We start from the raw sequence: 19,907 nt of genomic DNA on the forward strand, positions 1-19,907 counted from the left end.
GTTCAAGCCATTCTCCTGCCTCAGCCTCCCGAGTAGCTGGGATTACAGGCGCCCGCCACCACACTCAGCTAATTTTTGTATTTTGAGTAGAGACAGGGTTTCACCATGTTGGCCAGGCTGGTCTTGAACTCCTGACCTCAAGTAATCTGCCTGCCTTGGCCTCCCAAAGTGTTGGGATTACAGGCATGAGCCAATGAGCCCAACCTGATTTTTTTATCTTACCCAAATTCCTACCTAAGGGGTCTAGGGAGTCATGTCCTACAAACCATAAATTCTCATCAGGTGGGCTTTATTTGACACTATATATTGTGATTTACTTTTCAATCTGACTGTGGCATAACATTATGAGACAAGGAAGAAATATTTAACCCGAAAATATATTTCCTTGCCATACCTTAAAATTCTCCTGCAAAGTCTCTTGTGGGAAAAATCCATATTCTATAGTGAATCCCCTTCCCCCTTGGTTTCCCACCTTCCTTCCCAAATCCAGCAGATAATCAACTAAGAGCCAGACACCCTTTTAAGTCCGATAAAAAACAATTTACAAGCTGCTGTCTCTGAAGTCTGCTAAGAGCTTCCTCTGCACAATAAAACTTGGTCTCCACAATCCTTTATCTTTAACCTGAGCATTCCTTTCTGTCAATCCCAGGTCTTCAGACAACCTCAGCCAATTGTCAACCAGAAAATGTTTAAATTTACCTATAGCCTGGAAGTCCCCACTTTGAGTTGTCCCGCCTTTCTAAACCAAACCAACACATTTCTTAAATGTATTTGATTGATGTCTCATGCCTTCCTAAAATACATAAAACCAAGCTGTACCCCAACCACCTTGGGCACATGTTCTCAGGACCTCCCGAGGGCTGTGTCATGGGCCATGGTCACTCATATTTGGCTCAGCATAAATCTCCTCATATTTTACAGTTTGACTCTTTTTGTCAACAACCATCTGGCACCCACACATGGGGCCTCAGAGAAGACTCAGGATCACACTATACATTTAAAAATGGTTAAGATGACCAGGCACGGTGGCTCACACCTGTAATCCCAGCACTTTGGGAGGCCGAGGTGGGCAGATCACTTGAGGTCAGGAGTTCGAGACCAGCCTGGGCAACATGGTGAAACCCCGTCTCTATTAAAAATACAAAAGTTAGCCAGGCATGGTGGTGCACGCCTGTAATCCCAGCTACTCAGGAGGCTGAGACAGGAGAATCACTTGAACCCAGCTGGCAGAGGTTGCAGTGAGCCACCTTACTCCAGCCTGGAAGACAGAGCAAGACTCTGTCTCAAAATAAAAAAAGAAAAAAAAGATGGTTAAGATGATAAATTGTGCTATGCGTTTTTAACACAATAAAAAATAAATTATTAACTGAAAACAATGTAAATATTCATCAGCAGGGAACTGGTTATGCTAGAGCTATACAATAAAGTAGCCATCAAAAATGATAATACTGGTATCTATTCAGCCACACCCATAGCCCATTGTTGCAAGTTTTTTCAATTTAAAAAAAGCAAAGCATTATATCATTAAAACATGTGTCCATACCTGTAACTAAAGACAGAGATATGTATAAACAGTGGCATCTCTTGGTAACAGAATTGCAGATGACCTTTACTTTCTTTTTACATTTTCCTGTGTGGACTAAGTATTATGTACATGGCAAAAGATGGCTTAAAAGAGGAAGTGACTGCCACCATTGGCTCCAGAATCCTGGAACGGAATTTTGTTTCCCTCATCACTATGTGTCTGGCACATGTTGAAGGATTAATAAAAATTTGAGAGGCAAGATGAACAGTGGTTAAGAGTTCAGGAATCAGACAGGCCTGGATATGAATCTCAACTCAAATTTATTTAACAGGGGCCTCAGACCTTAAAGCTCCTTTTTTTTTTTTTTTTTTTGGTTTGTTTGTTTGAGACAGAGTCTCCTGTGTTGCCCCAGGCTGGAGTGCAGTGGCTCAATCACAGCTCATTGCAGCTTTGACCTCCTGGGCCCCAGCGATTCCCTCACCTCAGCCTCCTGTGTAGCTGGACCACAATTGTGCACCACTACGCCCAGCTAATTTTTTTATTTTTTGTAGAGACTGAAATTTCCTATGTTGCCCAGGCTGGTCTAGAACTGCTAGACTCAAATGATTCTCTTGCCTTGACATCTCAAAGTGCTGGGATTACAGCTGTGAGCCACCAGGTCAGACCTCTACAAGTCTTATTTACCTTCATTGAGCCTCATTTTCTTCAAATATAAAAATGTCAAGAAGACTTACAGTTTGTCACAAGGAAAATGTACTTATCACACATAACATCATTTCTGGCTCAGATGAAACTCAATAAAATGATGGCCATCATTACTATTTAGTGACTCGATTTACACTGGAAGAACTCCTAACACAAACAAATAAAAAAAAAACCTAAGCATCTACAGTAGACTGCATTGCTAAATTATCACTGAATATCCTAATTGCATTAAAAAGTAGGAGACAACACTTTGCCTGGTAGATCTACAAAAATGTCTTGCTGCAAGGTATGGTTACATTCCTATATCTAGCAGGATTACACCATAAAATTTACCATCTACTTTGTATACAAACATTACTCATGAGTATTGGACACAGATCTATTAGTGCTTTAGTAAAAACAATGCAGAGGAAAACGTGCTTATTTTAATCCAAAGGTAGAATGTAAAGAAGGGACCAAATAAACATACAAAATGTGACTAAAGAAGACTTGACTTAGAGATTAAAAGAGTAAGTGACATTACAATTTTGTTTAGCCTCTCTCTTCCTCACAACTTTTGGACAAGGAGCCTGTCTTTTTAGGCACTGCTCTACCCACAAAGTCTGGTATAGTACCCAATACAGTGTAAGCGCTCATACCATAAATACAAGAGGATTTATAAGAGAAAATCTCAGTAAAATCATGGAGTAAACTGAATTAGAATTTATCTGAGAAAGTCTCAGTCAAAATAATAAAGCAAAGAGTTTAAGAATAAAGGGCACATGCATAGGGAGGGAAAAAGCCTTTTCTGTAACTTGTATCTCCTTTATTCAATCAGTTTTCCTGGGTACCTTAAATGGAATGTCCAAAAGCATACATGCAGTCGCCCTTGAACACTGAAGAAGGCATAAACCAGGGCCTGAGGTGCTAAGATTATTAGGCTGTGGGCTCCATGTGGCCGATGAATAAAGGCATCTTTTTAGTGATGCCTTTATTCATTGGTGTATTATAGTTGGCACCCTGTAGTCACACGTTTTTTTTTTTTTTTTGTTTTGAGACGGAGTCTCGCTCTGTCACCCAAGGCTGGAGTGCAGTGGCGCGATCTCGGGTCACTGTAACCACTTCCCAAGTTCAAGCGATTCTCCTGCCTCAGCCTCCCGTGTAGCTGGGACTACAGATCCTACAGATCTCTGCCACCACGTCCGGCTAATGTCTGTGTGTGAGTTTTTAGTAGACACAAGATTTCACCATGTTGCCCAGGCTGGTCTCGAACTCCTGACCTCAAGTAATCCTCCCGCCTCGGCCTCCCAAAGTGCTAGAATTACAGGTCTGAGCCACCGCGCCTGTCTGCCACTCGTTTAATAAATGGTCGTTACTCAAAGAATGGTGATGGGGCCACTCTTGATTATCAATCCTTCAAACAGAAAAGCCCTTTTCTGTGACTTTTTTCCTTCAAAGCTGACTTTATAAGTGTGTTTGTGGCCGGGCGCGGTGGCTCACGCCTGTAATCCCAGCACTTTGGGAGGCCAAGGTGGGCGGATCACGAGGTCAGGAGATCGAGACCATCCTGGCCAACATGGTGAAACCCCATCTCTACTAAAAACACAAAAAATTAGCTGGGCAGAGTGGCGCGCGCCTGTAATCCTAGCTACTCCGGAGGCTGAGACAGGAGAATGGCGTGAATTCGGGAGGCGGGGGTTGCAGTGAGCCGAGATCCCACCACTGCACTCCAGCCTGGCGACAGAGCAAGACTCCGTCTCAAAGAAAAAAAAAGTATGTCTGTAAATGTAGTTCAGAACTTCGGAGGCCTGTCTTTACAGTTCAAACTGACCACGCGAAGACTAAAGGCATTAGAGGTACTTTCTACAAATTTAGCCGTGCAATCTAATAGTGAGCAGGCCGAGACGCCCGCGATTGAAGGCCGGGGTGGAGAAAGTATGAGGGCCCTGGAAATTACCCCCATCCCATGTCACCCACTCTTTCTTAAAATGCCATTAAATTCCGTTCAACTTTTTATCTCCCATACAAGAAACTAGCGACTTGCCAGCCACGCCACTTCCAGACAGTCACACCTGGCGTATTCGCCGCAGAATCTCCAACTCCCGCCACAGGTTTGGGACGTGTCCGCCCCTAAGCGGAAGTGACGTTGAACGGGACAACGTGAAAGTAGATGAGTTTAAATACGTACTAATAATTTAAAACCCCTATGGTATTTTGAAGAAACTCTTCTGGCTACCCTTCTTCCATCATCTCTCCCGTTAGGGTTGCGAAAAGGGCTCTGTACAGCTTCGCGACAACTCGTTCTCCGCCCTAATTCCAAGTCATTCAAAACTCTGTCCCTTTTCATTGGCTGAAGCGGCGGCATGGGTACCTCTCAGGAACTACAATTCCAGCCAAGCACCGCGACAAGTGAACGGAGGAGAGGTTTTAAGTAGGGGAAAAGCTTATTGGGAATTGTAGTCCGCTCCAGGCCGAAAAGAGCAATCTCCCCGCCCTCCGCCACTGAAGCTGGAGAAACCAGGTGTTCGTTTCAGAACCCGTTAGCGCTAAGAGGAGGAGCCAAGCCCTTAAGCAGCATGCCTCACTTCGCCCCACATGGAGGATAATTTTCCTTTATCCCTAAAAAGCACTATAAATACCCCCTGAGGAGATATGGTTGTCTTTTAAATACCTCGAGTCAGTAAAAACTCACGAAACTCGCTCACCTCAGGCTCCAACTCGTGGGAAAAGGTAGCTCTTTTACAAGTGGGCAAAATGGCTGTCCTCCTAGTTTTACCATTGGTTGGCTTTTGCGTCCTTCAAGGGCGGTTACTTACCACGGATTGGTTCTTTTTCTCTTGAGGTTGGAGGAAGATTTGGCACGGCTCTCCGCGGCCTGGGAGGAGGTAAAGGGGTGGAGAGAAGACAATTTTTTCAAGCTTTATTGGGCAAAACTCATGTCACTCCGGGGACGTACAACCTATGAATAGTCGGCTGCCGCTCAAAGAGAACGAAGAGGCGGGGCTAGTGCGTGGTGGGAAGGGGCGGGATTCTGCCAGCCGCGGCTGCCGCTGGAGCCGGTGTCCGGGCTGGTGATGGGGTTAATTCCCTTTCGTAAGACTCTTACTTGCACCCACCCAGCCCCGCCGTCGCCCCGCCGCGCCGCGCTCCAACCGCCTCCTCCTCCTCAGTAACGCGGGTAAGAGATGCCCTCCCTTCCCCCGTCCAGCTCCCCGGGAATAACGCGCCTCGCTCCCCTCCCCCGCCCGCCAACCGGTAGCGCTAACGGAGAAGGAGGCAGGCAGGGGAGAGATGTGGTGTGTGAAAAGGTGGCCTTGCTCGTCGGGTCGTCGGCGCTTCAGCCAGGGCCTTCTGAGGTCCCGCTGCTGCCAGCCCGCCGTTAGGTCGGGTTCCGAGTGAGCCAGGCTCGCCTGGCCCGCGGCTGCGGCTGCGGCTGCAGCTGCAGCTGCAGCCACTACCTTGTGCCCACCGCCCCCACCCGGGGGCCATGTGAAAAGCAAACCCCTCGAGGCCTAGCGGAGGAGGCAGGGGAAAGGTTCCCGAGTCCCTGCCATGGCTGCTGCTGCTGCCTCCGCGGCTGCTCTTGCAGCCCCAGGGACTCGGGAGCCAGCCACAGCAGGCCTGCCAGGAGCGTGGTACTGCTCTCTCGGGTGGCTGGCGCCGGTGCCCCGGGCTCCCCCGGCCGCCCCACGGGCGCATCCCTTGGCCTTGCACCAAGAGAATTTTCAGCTTCGCCTGGTTGGTAAAATGTAGGTACATTTTCCCTGTGGTACCAGAAAAAGCACAATGGAAATATTAAAAAGAAAGTTGAATGACTGTCAGTGCCACGGTCCCCCGGGATCAGATTTACACACGTTTTGATGCCTGAGCCTTAGGCTGCCAACAAATCTTTGTGTGCCTTGAAGTTTTTTGGTGTTTTGTTTTCTTTTGTTGTTGTGACTAGGTGCAAAGGGTGACTCTGTTGAGCTTCTTTTCATAAAGAAACTTAAATTATTGGCACTATCATGCTCCGTGTGTAATTGTCCTGGGATAGTAAGTTAACTAAGTAAAAGGTGAAGAGGTGCTTTCCAAATTAGGATTAGTGAACAGCAAATGGTTTTTCTAATAAAATTTTCTAAATATATGTATATATATATATTCATAGTTATAGTTTACCTAATTGTAACTGTAAGAACCCCTTTTCAGCTTAAATGTCATTGATGACAAAAACTTTTAAATGAAAAGATGGTTAAAGTCAAACTGAAAGTGTACCCATTTATAATATGTGAAACAAGATCTTCTAAGTAATAGGATACCAGTCTGACAGGAATAATTGGACACGTCTCAATTTCTAAAAATTTGGCATATTTGGCTATTTTTAGGGCATTCTGTAATGATTTCTTCATCACATTTTGATGGAGTGCTCGTCTTTTCAAATACCACTCTGCTTTTATGCCTGGAAGAATATGTCTTTAAATCATGGATTCTATAGTCTGTAGTAGACATAACTGTGATCAGAGATAAAATTCTAGGCCCGTTTCTGAGGTTTACTTGTTAGCAGAATAAACTTGGGTTCTGAAGAAATATCTGAGTTTTGTTCATTTCTTCAGGGTCTGAGAAGACTATGATGGCTTAATGATCTTCTATATTCCATAACTAGTACACCTAGATACAGAACTGACATAGATACATTCAGGTCCTGGAGGAAATTTGGGTATCTATTAAAAAAATGAAAATTGCCAGCCATGTAGTAGTCACCTGTAGTCCCTGCTACTCAGGAGTGTGAGGTGAGAGGATCACTTGAGCCCAGGAGTTCAAGGCCAGCCTAGGCAATATAGCAGAACATCGTCTCAAAAAAATAAAGAAATAAATACATAGCCTTGGAAGGCAAGTCCCCTGAGATCCCCACAAAGTTACTGTAACATATATTGCCAGCTGCCAGCATAGTATTTTCCAAAACTTAAGAGTTAATTGATAAATTATGCAACCGATACTTTCAGATCTTGGGTGATTTATATAGAGAAAGGGCTGTTGAAAATTTAGGAGTCTTCTACATTTTCTTCCTGGCTGTTGGATCCCTCCATGAACCTCAGTTCGGTTTCCTCGTCTGTAAAATGAGGATGATAATGCTTAACTTAGGGAGTTATGAAAATTAGAGATAAATGTATAATAACGGCCGGGCGCGGTGGCTCACCTGTAATCCCAGCATTTTGGGAGGCTGAGGCGGGCGGATCACCTGAGGTCGGGAGTTGGAGACCAGCCTGACCAACATGGAGAAACCCCGTCTCTACTGAAAATACAAAAAATTAGTCGCGAGTGGTGGCGGGCACCTGTAATCTCAGCTACTCGGGAGGCTGAGACAGGAGAATCGCTTGAACCTGGCAGGCAGCCGTGAGCCGAGATCAGGCCATTGAACTCCAGGCTGGGCAACAAGAGCGAAACTCCATCTTAAAAATAAAGAAAACAGAAAATTAGAGATGAAGTATGTAAATCCCCTAGCATTGTGCCTGACACAGTTTGTGCAATTAAATATTAACTGTTGTTATTTTCATGCATATTTAGAGAATGGGTTTGTTGTTCATATGCTGAGGGTGTTGTTGCAGCCTTAGAACACGTTCTGTTACTGAAGAGTACCATGGGTGTATTAATTTATATAGTGACTTAAGCACAGTTTGCGGCTATTTTTGATTAGCTTATGGAGGTTTTTTTGACTTTGAATTAAAATGCAAGTGTCTGTGGAATACATTTCAAATGGATTATTGGGAATAAAAATTAGTGTACTCCATGTAGTGGTTAACTATTGTAATATCTTTTAAATTTTATTTAGCTGTTACATGTTTCAAGCTCTAGTTTATATACTTGCTATCCATATTCATTGTGCTGCCAGATGACATTTGAACTGTTTAATACAGAGTTAAGATTAAGCAAATCATTTGAAATTGTTATGACCATATGTGACTACAGTTTTGTTGCTGTTCTTTTCAATTCTCCTTATTTATCAACACTTGAGTGTTTCTTTTCTGTGAAACACTTGTGAGAGATGCTATTCCTTTCTCTTCAGAGACATTTCTGAAAATTTACTGAGTCTTCACACATAATAGTGTTCTTGGAATTTGTATAGTTAAACAAATTTAAGGTTAGCATGAAGACAGTTATATTGTGAAGTCTTTCTGACAGGAATGTCCAGTCAGGGTTCAAGACAAGCTGCACCTTATGCAAAATAACTAGCTGAGGTATATATGGTGGGCCTCCCAAGTCATTGGACCTTGTACAAATGGGTGCTTCTCCAAGGAGGTCTTACATGACAGTAGCAATAGAAAATTATATAAACTTGAAATAAGCTTTGTCAGATATTATGCAGAAGATGTGCATTGCCGTGCCTTGCAAGTAATAGGCTTTTTTTCTTCTTTTTTGAACTGCTACTTTAGTATACCTAATTACATCCATTTGAGTTAGTATTAAGTTTTAATTTCTCAGAAATAAAGTATTGAAAATTGGTAGCAGTTTTGTTTTTCCCATTCTTGAAAATATTACAGTGATAAACAAGGCTTGATAGGTTTGTAAAATACTATTGCTATTTGAATTAGAAAATTTCACTATTGACTTTCTATATTCTATTGTAAATAAGTTGGGGAATTAGTGTGTCAAGGAGGTGTGGTAACAAATGGTAATGTAATTTTCAAATAGCTATTGCAGCACCAAACCACAGAATCAATACTCTGTCTTTATAACCACATTTGCATATAGGGATAATAATTTATTTCTTATAACTTAAGATAACTAAAATGAAGGGCCAGGTGAGGTGGCTCACGCCTGTAATCCCAGCACTTTCGGAGGCCGAGGCAGGCGGATCACAAGGTCAGCAGTTCGAGACCAGCCTGGCCAGTATGGTGAAACCCTATCTCTACTAAAAATACAAAAATTAGTAGGGCTTCTTGGCAGGTGCCTGTAGTCCCAGCTACTCAGGAGGCTGGGGCAGGACAATCACTTGAACGCAGGAGGCGGAGGTTGCGGTGAGCTGAGATTGCACCACTGCACTCCAGCCTGGCGACAGAGCAAGACTTTGTCCTATAAATAAATAAATAAATATGAGATGGCTGTTGTGAAGAGAAGGAATTCAGTTTTTTCCCAGTATAATTGTAAACTTTAAAAAAAATTAAATCATCTTCCACTTAATCCCTGAGACTTCCCATAATGTTTAATAATACGGACATGTGCAAAGAATTAAATCATATAATTAAATAAAATTTTGTCAGGTTAACTTTGCTTCTCAAATAAGGAAGTTATATAATTAAACACCTTTGCTTGTACCTAATGAGACATTAGCATCAACATGAATGTATATCATTTCCAGAATTTAATTCAATTAGTTATTGGCTGAGGGATGAAATAGAGATGAAACTAAATCCTGGCCCAAAACTAGTTTTGTACCTTATTTTCCAGCAATTTGGTTTTTTTATATCTAGATTTTATCTTTAATATTTTCCCTCATCTTACCCATTCTTAGTCTCCATACACACCTATTAACTTAAATTTGTTTTTCTGAGAATTTTGAAAGCCCTATAGTTTATGATCTTTTTTCCCTCTTTGCCTTGTGAATTTTATATTTGTGAGTTTTTTCCAAATTTCTACCTGTCAGCTCACTTCTTTAGGCAAGTTGTAAGGTTTTTGAGCCCCCTTATTTCATTTTTTTTTTTTTTAACAGACAGGTTTCACCCTGTCACCCAGACTGGAGTGCAGCGACAGGATCATAGCTCACCACAGCGTTGAACTCTGAGGCTCAAGGGAGCCTCCCATCTTATGCTCCCAAGTAACTAGGACTACAAGCTTGTCACTAGGACTACAGGCACATGGCTAATTTTTTCATTTAGTAGAGACAGGTTCTTACTGTGTTACCCAGGCTGGTCTCCCACCTCCTGGGCTCAAGCAGTCCTACTGCCTTGGCCTGCCAAAGTGCTGGAATTACAGGCATAAGCCACTGCACCCAGCCTATTTCATAAATAGTAGATTGCACAGCATGTTTAAATGATGTTTGCTTTACTAAAGTTTTTATCTACAACTCCCTATAACGACTTCATCTGCAAAAGAAATTAGGTAGAGAAAATAAACTACATTTGTTTTTATTCTTGACCATTCTCGAGAGGGAATAACTTGATATTGTCTGATCTAAGCATTTAAAATAGTGAATTTGACTTGTCACAACATTACTTTGATGAAAGACAAATATAAATTACTTTTGTGGGTTAGTTGTACAATTAACTTTGCTAACCTGTCCTATAAGGCAGGGGTCCCCAACCCTTAGGAACTGGGCCACACAGCAGGAGGTGTGCAGTGGACCGGTGAACATCACCACCTGAGCTCTGCCTCCTGTCAGATCAGCGGTGGCGTTAGATTCTCATAGGATTGCAAACCTTACTGTGAACTGTGCATGCAAGGGATCTGGGTTGTGTGCTTCTTATGAGAATCTAATGCCTGATGATCTGACATAGAACAGTTTCATCCCATAACCATCCTCCTTACCGCCTGCACCATCTGGGGAAAAATTATTTTCCACCAAACAGATCCCTGGTGCCAAAAAGGTTGGGGACTGCTGCTCTTAGGAGAGAAAGAAAGAAGTTCCATAACTAGAGTAAAATATCACCTTACAGTATGAGGTAGCTTAACTGTGTATTTACTTTGTTACCTTGCCCCTCAGTAGGGAGAGCAGCTCTGGAATTAAAAAAAAAAAAAAAAAAAAAAAAAAAGTCTTATTGTTGTGAAATCAAAATTCTTTGTACATGTATGCAACATGTATACAAAACAATAGCTACAGTGAGCATTAGTCTTTCTTTCTTTTTTTTTTTTTGTGACAGAGTCTTGCTCTGTCACCAGGCTGGAGTGCAGTGGCACAATCTCGGCCCACTGCAACTTCCACCTCCCAGTTTCAAGCAATTCTCCTTCCTCAGCCCCCCCCCCCCCAAGTAGCTGGAACTATCGGCACGAGCCATCATGCCAGCTAATTTTTGTATTTTTAGTAGAGACAGGATTTTGCCGTATTGGCCAGGGTGGTCTTGAACTCCTGACCTCAAGTGATCCGCCCACCTCAGCCTCCCAAAGTGCTGGGATTACAGGCGTGAGCCACCATGCCCAGCCTAGGCCTTCATTTTAGTGAGCCCTTATGTTATGTTATGTTATGTTATGTTATGTTATGTTATGTTATGTTGTTATGTTATGTTATGTTATGTTATGTTATGTTATGTTATGTTATGTTGTGTTATGTTATGTTATTTTGACAGAGTCTCACTCTGTCGCCCAGGCTGGAGTGCAGTGGCGCAGTCTCGGCTCACTGCAACCTCTGCCTTCTGAGCTCAAGCGATTCTCCTGCCTTAGCCTACCTAGTAGCTAGGATTACAGGCATGAGCCACCGCGCCCGGTGGGCTCTCATTTTAAAAATGCTCTTGGGAAAGAAGCTTCCTTCATACAGAACTACTGTGTATCTGTTTGCTTTTTACTGGGAACAACCCAAATGTCCTTCGCTGCGTGAATTCTTGAACTGTGATACATCCATACCATGGAATACTATACTGCCTTTAAAAAGGAACAAACTGCAGTCACACCTTGTTTAACATTAGGGATAACTTCTGAGAAATGTGTCATTAAAGAGTTTTGTTAAAAAAAAAAAAAAAAGTTTTGTTGTGCCAACATCATGGAGTGTGCTTACACAAACCTACATTGTATATAGCCTTATGGATATCTAAGTTATATGATATGTATGGCCTGTTGCTCCTGGGCTACAAACCTATACAGTATGCTACTATACTAAATACTGTAGACAATTCTAACACCATGGTTAAGTATCTGTATATGTAAATAAAGACAAGGTATGGTAAAAATAAGGTGTAAAATATTTTTAAATGGTATACCTAAGGCACTTACCATGAATGTGGCTTGCAGCACTGGAAGTTATGGTAGGTGAGCCAGTGAGTGAATGCAAAGGCCTCAGACATAATTGTACACCATTGTAAACTTTATAAATGCTGTATACTTGGGTTCCACTAAATTTATAAAATATTTTTCTATCTGAAAAAATTAACTTGTTTGCAGTAACTTTTTACTTATAAATTTAAAAAAATTTTTAAAGTTTTGACCCTTTTTTAGTAACAGCTTAAAATAGACATAGTATAGCTGTACAAAAATATTTTTTCTTTATATCCATGCCCTATAAGCATTTTTCTATTTTAAAAGTTTTTGGAGTTTGTTTGTTTTTGAGACGGAGTTTTGCTCTCGTCGCCGTCACCCAGGCCGGAGTGCAGTGGTACGATCTTGGCTCACTGCAACCTCCACCTCCTGGATTCAAGCGATTCTTCTGCCTCAGCCTCCCAAGTAGCTGGGTCTACAGGTGCCCACCACCATGCCCGGCTAATTTTTGTATTTTTGGTAGAGACGGGGTTTCACCATGTTGGCCAGGCTAGTCTTGAACTCCTGACCTCAGGTGATCCACCCACCTCAGCCTCCCAATGTGCTTGGATTACAGACGTGAGCCACCTCGCCTGGCTTAAAAGTTTTTGTTGTTGTTTTTCCTTCAAAATTTTTTGTTAAAAACCAAGATGTAAACACATGCATTAGCCTAGGCCTGCACAGGGTCAGGATCATCAGTATCATTGTCTTCCATCTTTGTATCTTGTCCCACCGGAAGGTCTTCAGAGACAATTACACACATGAATCTATCATCTTGATGTTAATGTATTTTTCTGGAATACCTCTTCAAGGACCTCCCTGAGCTGTTTGACAGTTAACTTCTGATTTTTTCTTTTTTAAATAAGTAGAAGGAATACACTCTAAAATAATGATAAGAAGTGTAGTAAATGCATAAATCAGTATCATAGTCATTTATTACCATTATCAAGTATTACGTGCTGTACATATGTGTGTGCTATACTTTCATATAGTCATATGCATATAGCAGTGCAGTAGGTTTACACCAGCATCACCATAAACACATGAGTAATGTGTTGTGTTATGAAGGCTGTGATAATCCTTAGGTGCTAGGAATTTTTCACCAACATAGTCTTATGGGACCACTGTCATTTATGCAGTCCATTGTTGACTGAAATGTCATTATGCAGTGCATGATTGTATTAATACAGCAACTAGAATGGATCCCAAAAGAATTGCAGGCACACCTAGGAGATACTGCGAGTTCAGTTCCAGACAACCATGAAAAAGCGAGTCATATACATTTTTGGGTATCCCGGTGCATTTGAAAGTTAGGTTTACTACTGACGTTATCAATTTAAAAAAAAAAAAGAGTTTTATACAATCTGTAGTCTATTTAAAGTAAGAGCATTATGTCTAAAAAATGCACATAACTTAATTTTTAAATATTGCTAAAAAATTCTAATCATCTGAGCCTTCAGCAGGTTGTAATCTTTTTGCTGGTGGAGATTCTTGCTTCAGTGTTGGTGGCTGCTGACCAATCAAGATGGTGGTTGCTGAAGGTTGGAGTGGCTGTGGCAATATCTGAAAATAAGACAACAATGAAAACAATGTCCACGTTGATGGGCACTTCCTTTCATGGAAGATTTCTCGATAGCATGTGCTGCTGTTTGAAAGCATTTTACCCACAGTAGAACTTCTTTCAAAGTTGTAGTCAGTCCTCTCCAATTTTCCTACTAATTTACAACTAAGTTTGTATAATATTCTAAATCCTTTGTTGCTATTTCAACAATGCTAACAGAAATAGACTTACCAGGAGTAGAGTCCATCTCAAGAAACCACATTCTTTGCTCATCCATAATCATGAACAAATAATGATATCATGAGCAGCAATTCAAGCACATCTTCAGGCCCCATTTCTGATTCTAGTTCTCTTACTATTTCCGCCACATCTGTAGTTACTTTATCTAGGGTAGTCTTGAACCCCTCCAAGTCATCCATAAAGGTTGAAATCGATTTCTTCCAGACTTTTGTTGATATTTTGTAACTACACAGATGCGTAGGTGGTCAAAAAATAAAAATTTTTTAAAGTTGATATTTTGACCTCCTCCCATGAATCACAAATGTTCTTTTAAGAGATGGAGGTGTTGCTCTGTTGCCCAGGTTGGACTGTAGTGCTGCCGTCATAGCTCCTTGTAACCTTGAACTTTGGGGCTCAAGCAGTTCTCCACCTCAGTGCTGGTGTATGCCACCACATCTGTCTATTTTTATTTATTTATTTATTTTTGCAGGGACAGGGTCTTGCTCGTAGCCCAGGCTGTTCTCAAACTCCTGGCCTCAAGCAATCCTTCTGCCTCAGCCTCCCAGAGTGTTGGGATTACAGGCATGAGCCACCATGCCCAAAAATGTTGTTAATGGCATCTAGCGTGATGAATCCTTTCCAGAAGGTTTTCAGCTTACTTTACCCAGTTGCATCAGAGGAATTACTATGTTTGGCAGCCATGTAGCCTTACAAAATGTATTTCATAAATATGAGACTTAAAAATAGAAATTAATCCTTGATACATGGGCTGAAAAATACATGTGTTAGCAGTCAAAAGAACATTCATTCTTTTTACATCTCCATCAGAGCTCTTGGGTGACAAGGTAAATTATCAACGAACAGTAAGTTTTTTAAAAGGAGTCTTTTTTTTCTGAGGAGTAGGTGTCAACAGAGGGTTTTAAGTATTCATAAATAGCATTTCTGTTGTAAACAGATGTGCTGTCATCCAGGCTTTGTTTCATTTATAGAGCACAGGCAGAGTACTTTTAGCATAGTTCTTAATGGCCCTAGGATTTTCAGAATGTTAAGTGAGCGCTGGCTTCAACTTAAAGTTAAGTATCTGCATTAGCTTCTTTTTTTTTTTTTTTGGAGACAGAGTCTCACTCTCGCCCAGGCTGGAGTGCAGTGGCGCAATCTCGGCTCACTGCAAGCTCCGCCTCCTGGGTTCACACCATTCTCCTGCCTCAGCCTCCTGAGTAGCTGGGACTACAGGTGCCCGCCACCATGCCCGGCTAATTTTTTTTATTTTTAGTAGAGACGAGGTTTCACCGTGTTAGCCAGGATGGTCTTGATCTCCTGACCTCGTGATCAGCCCGCCTCGGCCTCCCAAAGTGCTGGGATTACAGGCGTGAGCCACCGCGCCCAGCCAGTTGACCTAATTTCAATACTGTTTTGTCTCAGTGAATAGGGAGGACCAAAGAGAGGGAGAAGAGATGGGGTATCAGCCAGTTGGTGGCGCAATCAGAACACCTGCAGCATTTATCAACTAAGTTCACTGTCTTATATGGGTGTGATTTGTGGTCCCCTAAAACAATTACAGTGGTAAAGATCACTGATTGCAGATCACCATCACCAGACATAATAATGAAAGAGTTTGAAATATTGCAAGAATTACCAAACTATTACACAGAGACATGAAGTGAGCACATGTTGGGAAAATGGTACTGATCGATACGCTTGACTCAAGAGTTGCCACAAACCTTCAATTTGTTTAAAAAAAGAAAGAAAAACAATGTCTCTGAAGTGCATACAGGTTGAGTATTTTTAACCCAAAATGTGTGAGACCAGAGGTGTATTGGATTTTTTGAGATTTTGGAATATTGAAATATCTTTGGGATGAGACCCAAATTTAAACAGGTAATTTATTTGTTTCATGTGTACCATATACTCATAGCTTAAAGGGAATTTTATACACTATTTTAAATAATTGTTTGCATAAAACAAAGTTTTGACTGCAACTCATCACGTAAGGTCAGGTGTGGAATTTTCTAGTTGTATTGTTATGTTGGTGCTCAAAACTGTTGGATTTTGGAGCATTTTGGATTTCACATTTTCAGATTAGGTATACACAACCTGTGTGTTCCTGTATAGTACTAAGGGGGAAAAGTACCTATTTTTAAATGAATATCCTCTGCAAAATACCATTCATACATTTAACATAGTTCAATTGTGTTATTTTTACTAAGCCATGTTCACATGTATAGAGCACAATAGAAATACCTCTTAACACTAAACAAATCCAAGTTACAGTTTTTGTTTTCACTTTGTATACCTTGTTTTTTTCTAAATGTCAGTTCTTTTCTCATTCTCCTTTTTTTAGGTCTTGCTGTTCTTTCATTTTTTAACTCCTCTTCATTTAACTAAAAAGAATCTGTTATCTGTATTTTTCATTGTCCAGTTGCTATAATATGGTTTTGTCAAGAGGCATTATTCAACCAGATATTTATATTGTAAGCATATTATCTGTAAGATGAAATAAAAGACTTCATCCCCTATAATGACATACCAAGCATCAAACTGGCAGATGATAACTAATTTGAGGGAAGAGGGTAATGTAAATGCTTAAGTTACGCTATGGTTACTATATGACCATGAGACGGAGTCTCACTCTGTAGCCCAGGCTAGAGTGCAGTGCTGCAGTCTTGGCTCACCACAACCTCCACCTCCCAGGTTCAAGCAATTCTTCTGCCTCAGCCTCCGGAGTAGCTGGGATTACAAGTGTGTGCCACCATGCTGCTAGTATTTATATTTTTAGTAGAGATGGGGTTTCACCATGTTGGCTAGGCTGGTCTGAAGCTCCTGATCTCAAGTGATCTGCCTGCCTCAAGCCTCCCAAAGTGCTGGGATTACAGGTGTGAGCCACTGTGCCTGGTCTGAATGTTTTAAAGCAATGGGAATGGAATGTGAGGCGATAAAAAGTAAAAGACCACCAACTTGGGGAGGATACAGTCTCTGTAATATGTAAAATGGATGATTAATTTTTGTTTATGGTGTGAGATAGGGGTTCAGATTTATTTTTATACGTGAATATCTAGTTTTCTGCACCATTAGTTGAAAAGACTGTTCTTTCCCCCATTGAATTGTCTTGGCACTGTGGTTGAAAATCGATTGATCAAAAAATGTGGTTATTTCTGGACTTTCAATTCGGTTTCATTGATTCATATGTCTGTCTTTATGCCAGTGCCACACTGTTTGATTATGTACCTTTGTAGCAGGTTTTGAAATGAGAGCTCCAATTCTGTTCTTCTTTTTCGAGTTTTTTTTTTCTTTTTGTCTTTCTTTGGCTATTCCAGATCCCGTTTATTATTCTATATAGTTTAGGGTCAGGTTGCCAGTTTCTGCAAAGAAGCCAGCTTGGATTTTAATGGGGATTATGTCAAATATGTAAGTCAATGTGGATAGTATTGCCATTTAAAAAATATTAAATGAGAAATTTTAAAAAATATTTAATGATTAATAAGAATGATAAACTTATTGCAAGTTTACATAATACCATATTTTATACAAAATAAAAGAAAAGATTCTTCTTAAAAAAGAAGAATCCCATTGTTTTAACATTTTTGCAAATTTCCTTAATGTCTGGCTTAACCGAAGAAGATGGCTGGGTTCACATACCTGCTTTTGCATTCACTCTGATATACGTGGTTTGGGTTGAAATACAAGAAGACAATTTTGGCCAAACGTAGATACAAAGATAAAAAGGGGAGGACCTCATGAACCCTTTGAAAGGATCTTGGTGACCCTGCAGTGGTCCTCAGACCACACTTAAAGAACCACGTGTTGAAAGGAAACAAGTATGTGTTTGGAAACTCAGAGACCTAATTGAAATTCACAGCTCTGCCTCTTAACAACTGAACAAGTTAAGTTACTTAGCCTCTCAGTCTGTTTCTTCATTTATAAAATGAAGATAATGACATCTCCTTTTAGGGATTTTGTAAGGAGGAAACAAGATAATGCCTGTAAACGTTTTGGTATGTGGAAGCCGCTAAAGAAATTATGCTGTTTTCATTCGTTTATACTTGTCAACCTCTCGCTATAGGATTAGCTAATTTTTTTCCAGTGAAAGGTACAAATAGTTGGGAAATGAGAGAAGTTGGAATTTTAAATATACTTATGTAGTAAAAACACATCAAATAGACATTCAGCTGTCAATTGTTGATTCCCAAAAAAGGACACCAGAAAAAATGTGTTGATCAAAGTTGTATTTATTAGATTTACTGGAGTAGGGGCAAACACAACTTGACAAACTCTTAGTAGTCTCAACATGAAAACTTTAGTTTTTTGTAGTGGTATTTACAGTGAGCTGAGCTGTATTCATATAGTTTCCTATTATCCGGACTTTTTACTACAAATGATATTGAACAAGTAAAGGAAAGGGAAGGGCTAACAAAAAAAGGTAAAAATTTCCAGAAATGGAGGAATAAAATTAGTAGCACCTTTAAAACCATTTGCCACTCACTCTAATCCCACTATCAACTGTTGAAGAATGAAAGAAACTGCAAAAATTCTCCATTAAATTACAGCACAGGGCCAGGCACGGTGGCTCACTCACGCCTGTAATCCCAGCAGTTTGGGAGGCTGAGGCGGGCGGAATACTTGAGGCCAGGAGCTCGAGACCAGCTTGGGCAACCTGGCAAAACCCTCGTCTCTACTAAAAATACAAAAAAATTAGCTGGGCATAGTGGTGCACTCCTGTTAGTCCCAGCTACTGGGGAGGCCAAGGCGTGAGATTCGTTTCAACCCCAGAGACAGAGATGGCAGTGAGCTGAGATCACGCCGCTGCACTTCAGCCTGGGTGATAGAGTAAAACTGTCTTAAAAAAAAAAAAAATAGAACATAGTGCTTTAGCATGTATTTTCCCTGTTGAAATTAATAAAATGTAAATAACCCCACCTCCTTAATGATTCCATAAATACTGGCCCAAATCATATACAAAGTTCTAAAAAATAAATTCCTGTGGTTAAAACTCTGTATTATTCCAATGGTAATTTTAATTTTGAATGTACCTGCAAAACTAAAGTGATAGGATTGTTGCCCACCCAGGACATTATGGATTCACTCAGCATTCATTCGTGAAATATTTGTTGATAATTTACTGTGTGCCCTGTACTGCCTATATAAAGCAGAGAGTACATGCCCTTATGGATTTTATTTTCTAGTGAGTGAGACAAAGAATGAAATATTTATGTATAATATAGTGTCAGATAGAAACTACTGCAATGATTTTAAAAAAGGAGGTTGAGAGGTTAGAACATGATAGAATGGAGTGGAGGGCCTGTTTTACACAGGGTAGTCAGAGCAACATCTCTTGACATTCAAGCAAACACTTGAATGAAATGAAGGAAAAAGCCATGAGATATATCAGGGAAGAATATTTTGGATGGAAGGAACAGAAAGTACAAAGGCCATGAAAGAAGTACACATTTGGATGAAGTTGCAAGTACACTTGTTTACTGAAGTTCAGCAGTGTTTTCCTGTAGACAATTGGGAATTAAAATAAAAAGTACAGAAAGAATACTGGAGATGTGGTTCTGGGCTGTCAGCTAGGTGTATTCATTAGTTAGGTGAATCATTCCCACAGTAGTCTCTTCATCCCAAATGTAGATTTGGGGGGACACTTGTGATGTCTAAACCCCAATCTTTAATCTCCATATATCAAGGATTTCCTGTCTTCTTAGTGTTTAAACAAAAAATGCCATAGTTTTTCTTAAACAAAATTACCTGCGTTTAGACAGACTGATAAATCTTAGCTATTAGAATGTGAGAAGTCATCCGATCCAACCTCATTGGTGTGGGACACATCCAGGGGCAATCACCTGGGCAGCTTTTCCTAAAATTGTCTGCTTTTCCTTGTCTGTCTTCTTCCAGGGGATATCAGAATAGGGGAAGAGGAGATGCCTGGCTCATGCCTTTCGAGCAAGTGCCTGTGGGTATCTGAAATCGGGCAGATAATGTTTTTATTCTTTGCTTGAACTATTCTAG

At 40.9% G+C, this 19,907-nt stretch overlaps 2 protein-coding genes across 34 annotated transcripts in view; one reads left to right on the forward strand and one right to left on the reverse strand.

Annotated features, from left to right (window-relative positions):
- ZRANB3 (zinc finger RANBP2-type containing 3) overlaps positions 1-5,078 on the reverse strand; it is a 328,904-nt gene extending 323,826 nt beyond the window's left edge. Inside the window, exon 1 of one of the 8 annotated variants that reach the window (XM_054477865.2) lies at positions 5,026-5,078. The gene's annotated coding sequence lies outside the window, so the exon portion shown is untranslated. The other 7 variants (XM_054477866.2, XM_063647415.1, XM_054477864.2 and 4 more) reach the window with 7 other exon arrangements.
- Positions 5,079-5,150: 72 nt separating this feature from the next.
- The window catches only part of R3HDM1 (R3H domain containing 1), a 187,877-nt gene continuing 173,120 nt past the window's right edge, over positions 5,151-19,907 (forward strand). For 21 of the 26 annotated variants that reach the window (XM_054477840.2, XM_054477844.2, XM_063647400.1 and 18 more), the window contains exon 1: positions 5,222-5,387. The gene's annotated coding sequence lies outside the window, so the exon portion shown is untranslated. Of the gene's footprint in view, positions 5,388-19,907 lie in introns of all 26 variants that reach the window. The other 5 variants (XM_054477850.2, XM_063647405.1, XM_054477848.1 and 2 more) reach the window with 4 other exon arrangements.

This window comes from Pongo pygmaeus, chromosome 11 (assembly GCF_028885625.2).
Source record: "Pongo pygmaeus isolate AG05252 chromosome 11, NHGRI_mPonPyg2-v2.0_pri, whole genome shotgun sequence".
Classification (NCBI taxonomy): Eukaryota; Metazoa; Chordata; class Mammalia; order Primates; family Hominidae; genus Pongo; species Pongo pygmaeus.